A 5,457-nucleotide genomic window follows, 5' to 3' on the forward strand; every position below is an offset into this window, starting at 1 on the left:
ATCATGACCTATAAAGGCCGCAGATGGAATGTGCCTTGGGCCAGCCTCCGTGCATTGCAGATGGACCACGGCTGACCACCCGCCACCCCAGACATGGCAGCTGGGGTCTGGAACCTTCTCTAAAGGAGATATCATATCTGCATAAAGATGCAGACAATATGTCAGATCTGCCACTGGAATAGACTCATTGCGAACCAATATTGTGATCTTAGCCCTCTCTTGCCGGGTTACTGGGTTGGCTTTAAAGTATAACCATGGGGAGACAGCCTTTAACTCGGCCCATTTTGTCCAGAAGCTCTGAAGCCCCTGATATGACATAAAACTTATATCATACTCTGGGGTATTTACAGGGTGGATACATGCAAATATGTCTATTGCTTTGAAACCAAAATGCGAGAATAGCAGACTTAAGAAATCTGTGCGACTTGGGGGAGATTCTTTACCAATGTATTTCATTTGCACTACATTCCTACGCTTTAAGGGTTGCGCAGTTACTGACGGTTGAGGCTGAGCTAAAAGTTGTGGTGTGCTTACTTTATTATTTTTGCCCCCAGATACTATTTTTGCATAAGATATGCTACCTGACACAGGAGCCACTACCGCTGCACCACTTACCCCTGCTGTAGATGTCATAGGGACCTGTTCTGAACACTGAGCAGCAGGCTTAAGTAGAGTACCATTCTGTCCCACCTCTCCACTGACTGACTTTGAACTGCCAGCCCCATTGGACTGGGAAAACATCCCTGGCATTGTAACTGCTGCAGCTTCTACAGCTTTTAATGCTGCTCTAGTGCCCTCTGCTACTTTTAGAGGGCCATATATTGATTCAACCGCTGTAATTTGTACTGATGATAAAGTACTTCTATCCAGACCTGGTTTGTTTTTGGGAGTAATATCCACAGGTATAGGAGCAAGGACATGCACATCACTCTGCAACATGGGGTTAACTTTTACAGCTGCAGAGTCACTAATGACATTCTCCACTTGATCCCCAGAGACAGACAGTTTATCAGACTTACACTCCTCCCTAACCATGAGAACAACATTAGACACTGACCTATTCACAGGCACATTTGCAGGCACAGAATCTGAAACAAGTATATCACCTTGCAACATGGGGCTAGCTTTTACAGCTGTAGAGTTATTAATGACATTCTCCACTCTATCCCCAGAGACAGATAGAACAGCATTAGACACTGACATACTCACAGGCACATTTGTAGGCACAGAATCTGAAACAAGTACATCACCTTGCAACAGCCCAGAGACAGACTGCTGATCGGGCTTGGTCCTCCCACTGACCAGGACAACAGCATTAGGTACAGAATCTGAAAGAACAACATTACATTGCAACACAGGGTTACCTCTGCTGACATCAGCCATTGCTTTACACCCAGGAGTAGGCTGAACAGAGCCGCTCTCCCCACTGACCGAGGCACCCGGAAGTGCTGTGACTGCGATTTCCACCCTCAGGGTATCACACAACACCGGCTGCATATCCGCAATCAAAGCTGGGGAATAGGACGCCGACCCCGCTGCATTATCTGCCGCCAAGCCTGCAACCCCCCCCACACCTCTGCACCGGCCATCCGTGACCCCATCACTGGTGGTTCCTCTTCCAGGGACATGATGGTATCATATAATGGGTTGTCATATAAAGGTATGAGCGGATTGCTATCAGCACTAGGGCCAGGCATGTTTGCAGACAACGGCATACTTTCAGATAGCTGCACATTCTTAGATAATAGCACATTTGTAGGTGGTGACACATTTGCAGACCCAGAAACACTACCAGGCATTGGCACAAATTCTGCCAGTCACTGCTTAGTTTGCTCTTCTGAGCTTGCCGTTCCTTTAAAATGTTCATTTTACTAATTTCTTCTCCCAGGGCTGACTCCATTGCCACTATTTCTCTATTGTATCCAGCACGATCTGAACTATAAGCGGAGTTGCGCCTTTTCTTCTTCATGGTAATCTGGCGACGTAGTTTTACAATTACTTCTTCCAAAAGACGAATCCGCTCCTGCAGAGACATCTCGTCATCCTCACTATGTTTAGAATCCGCGCTCACGTGGATCTTTCAGATGCCTGTGGTTGCCTCTCCATTCAAAAACATAGCACCCGTTGCAGGTGAGACGAGTACTCTGTGCTCAGCAATTAGGAAGACAGTGTACACCAGGCCTATTTATCAAATCATGCATTTAAACACACCTGGACTCTTAGTTCATTCCTGCTCATGTGCTATTTAGCAGGGCAGGCTTTTCATGAGTGTATTTGTTGATATTTTCATGATTTGTTGGACTATTTCACTTGTTTTGTCTGTCAGTAATACAGTAAGTACTATTTGATGTGATATGCTTCTGATTAGGGAACAACCTTGTTAGGGCAAAATCAATGTTACTTTGCTTACAACATTCAAAGAGCGGCCTTTCACTCAAAATGTTCAGGCAAAGTATACAATTTACTGCTAGACCCTGCTAATGGGTTTCCCCATACAAAACACACTATTAGGTTGATTTTAGCAAATGTATCTATGCACTTATTTGGATGAATCCAAATAAATTAAACTATATAGTCTATACTCTTAATTCTGTGGATGGCTTTCTTTTTTATTCACCTTACATTTCCAATCACATTGTTTTGTTCCTGCTCAGGATTTGGAATGGGAGATAGGTGAGTTAACTGTGATGCCAACATGATTAACAATGTAATAAATTCCAAAGTGGAGAGTGGTAGTAATTAGCAGAATGATGAATTAGTTATTTTAGGCAACTCATTTCTATATAGTTTGTGAAGTGACTGTTGGGTATATATATAGAAACAACAAGGCTTTCTAGATTAAGGTGCATGTGCTAGATAAATAGGTTGGAGTCTGACAAATGCAATCTTTAAGGGTGTGGGTTGGGCTCCAATGTTTCATTGCACCTGACTGTTTGCATTGCTAATAAACACCCTCGTTTTATATAGCTAAATGTTGGAGGCAGCTGGACCCAGCACCGAGTGCTTGGCAGGGGTGTCCACACAGCGACGACATAATTTTCTCTAACGTGGAGTTGGAAGTTCTTGTGGAAGAGGTGATTGCTCAATTCCATTCTGGCCAACAATCAATAACAGGATATGAGCGAGCCCAGAAATGGGCACAAATAACAGCAAAGGTTAATGAAAAATCTACATTGAACCGTAAAATTGGAGAAGTTCAGAGACGGTACGAATCAAATGTTTGTTCTAAATCACTTTTTGGATTGGATGACTGTAAACATATTACTAGTTAGACGCCTGTGAGCTTAACATTTCCTTGTGTATGTGTAAGTCATATCACTAGCAAGGGCTTAATTAGACAACGAAATCCCCATGGTACTTTGACAAATAAACATGTTCAGTTTTCTACATTATCCACGCTTGAAAAGGCACACACATTTAACTGTGTATTGGTTATGTTATTTAGTGTGTAAATAGCAAAACAACGCTATGAATTCAGAATTTTTATACTAATCTGCCATTTAACGCCATATTCTTTATCATTTGCCCAGATGGTCAGACTATAAACAGCAGTTTAAGGCTAAAATCTGAAAAGCCCATAACCATGCCAGAGGAACTGGCGGGGGCCCTCCCCTGGATGCTGGATTAACACTGTTGGAGGAGCGTGCAAGCGTTGCCAATACATTGTGCGAAATTGTTGGGGTGGGCGATATAGATACTGGATCTAACCCACCCCAAGTAGGACAGCACTCTCCCCTTGGTACATGATGAGTTTCATTATTTAATGTCTGTTAACGTTTCTGTTCGGAATCTGCACATGTGACGACTCTCAGGATGTGTCTTCTGTCAAACTTTAATGTCAAAATATGTTTGCCTATCACATAGTAGGATTTGAAATGTACACACTGAAGAGAAATTGTATTACTATGTTGGCCCATTTGGAAAAGGTACCAACATACGTGCCAATGCCTGCTTTTCAGGACTTTCAAGGCCTGTTTGTTTGCAAAGTGCATGGAAGCTTACACTTTACCAATGCAACATCACACGTGGGTACAAATGTTTACAAAGTAAACCTTTAGCGTTACTGTTTGGATTTAATATATTCTTTTTCTCTACAGAACGTGAACACCAGGCTGCTCCTGAGGCAGAGGAGGAAGTTGCCCATGATGTGGAGGAGCCTCAGAGGGAGCAGGCTGAACTTGCGAGGGTGCAGGCACTCTCACTCGCATCTCAAAGATTTGAAGACGCCACTGTATCACTGAACACTCACGTTGCACAAATAGCAAGCACTCTCCCCTGCATGGAGCACCAACTCACCACTTTCATGAGCACATTCACCACCCAAATGGCTACTCTAAATTCCCCCATGTCTACTATAGCAACACTCCTGGGTGATCTCTTGCATGCCCACTCCCAACTCACCCCGGCACATTACCTTCACCCATTTCAGAGTATTCATTCCCCAGTCCCCGACACCAGTCGTCTGTTCCCTCCTCCCTCCCTGGCCCGTCTGTTGCCTCCTCCCTCCCTGGCCCGTCTGTTCCCTCCTCCCTTCTTGCCCCGACCCTAGACCATCTTTATTCTATGCCCCTTGCACATGCTCTTGCCACCCCCCTTGTCCAGGCCCCTGCCACTACCCTTGTCCTGCCCCCTTCCACCCCCTTTGTCCAGGCCCCTGCCACCACCCTTGTCCAGGCCCCTGCCACCACCCTTGTCCAGGCCCCTGCCACCACCCTTGTCCAGGCCCCTGCCACCACCCTTGTCCTGCCCCCTTCCACCCCCCTTGTCCAGGCCTCTGCCACCACCATTGCCCTGCCCCCTTCCACCCCCCTTGTCCAGGCCCCTGCCACCACGCTTGTCCTGCCCCCTTCCACGACCATGCACCTTCACAGCGTCGCACACATTCTGTTCCCCTTGTGAGTTTAGATGCTTCCTCTGACTCCTCCACATCACGGGTAACCTGAAGTCAGAGCCGGCCATATAAGAAGCCCAAAAAAAAATGAGTTATGTTTATTTTTTCTTATGTTTTTTATTTACATTTCATTTAATATATATTCTAAAAAAAAAAATTAGATTTTTGTAAAATAAATTTGTTAACACTACCGAAACTATGTGGCTGTAATTTTCTGATTGCATATTTTATAATGAATGTAATAAATCTAGACTTTTTAAGAAGTCTAAGGACATTGTTATCTCAGAACACTGAGTCTACATTCCTTAATTTATTTTTTGCAATGTGTCTTACATGACATTTATGTGTCAAACGGTATGTTTAAATCTAGCCAAAGTGTCATCCTATGTCTATCTCTAAATTTCAGTCTTTGACCACTAACTATTTAGTGGTGTCGTATTTGAAAAAGCAGCCATGCATGACATTATTTTCTCCATAGTCAACACATTGCGGTTACGAGCCGCAGCTCCCGACGGGCCGCCGCGGCTCACTTCAGGGTCATGCAGACATCCCGGCCGTCTCGTTGA

General features: G+C 44.6%; 1 long non-coding RNA gene across 1 annotated transcript; it reads left to right on the forward strand.

The window, feature by feature from the left end:
* The first annotated feature begins 2,516 nt into the window (after positions 1-2,516).
* On the forward strand, positions 2,517-5,081 carry LOC142158648 (uncharacterized). Its single transcript, XR_012692837.1, has 2 exons — positions 2,517-3,205; positions 3,531-5,081. It is a non-coding gene; the product is annotated as an uncharacterized LOC142158648 (long non-coding RNA).
* The last annotated feature ends 376 nt before the right edge of the window (positions 5,082-5,457 follow it).

The sequence above is a fragment of the Mixophyes fleayi genome, chromosome 5 (assembly GCF_038048845.1).
Source record: "Mixophyes fleayi isolate aMixFle1 chromosome 5, aMixFle1.hap1, whole genome shotgun sequence".
Taxonomy (NCBI): Eukaryota; Metazoa; Chordata; class Amphibia; order Anura; family Limnodynastidae; genus Mixophyes; species Mixophyes fleayi.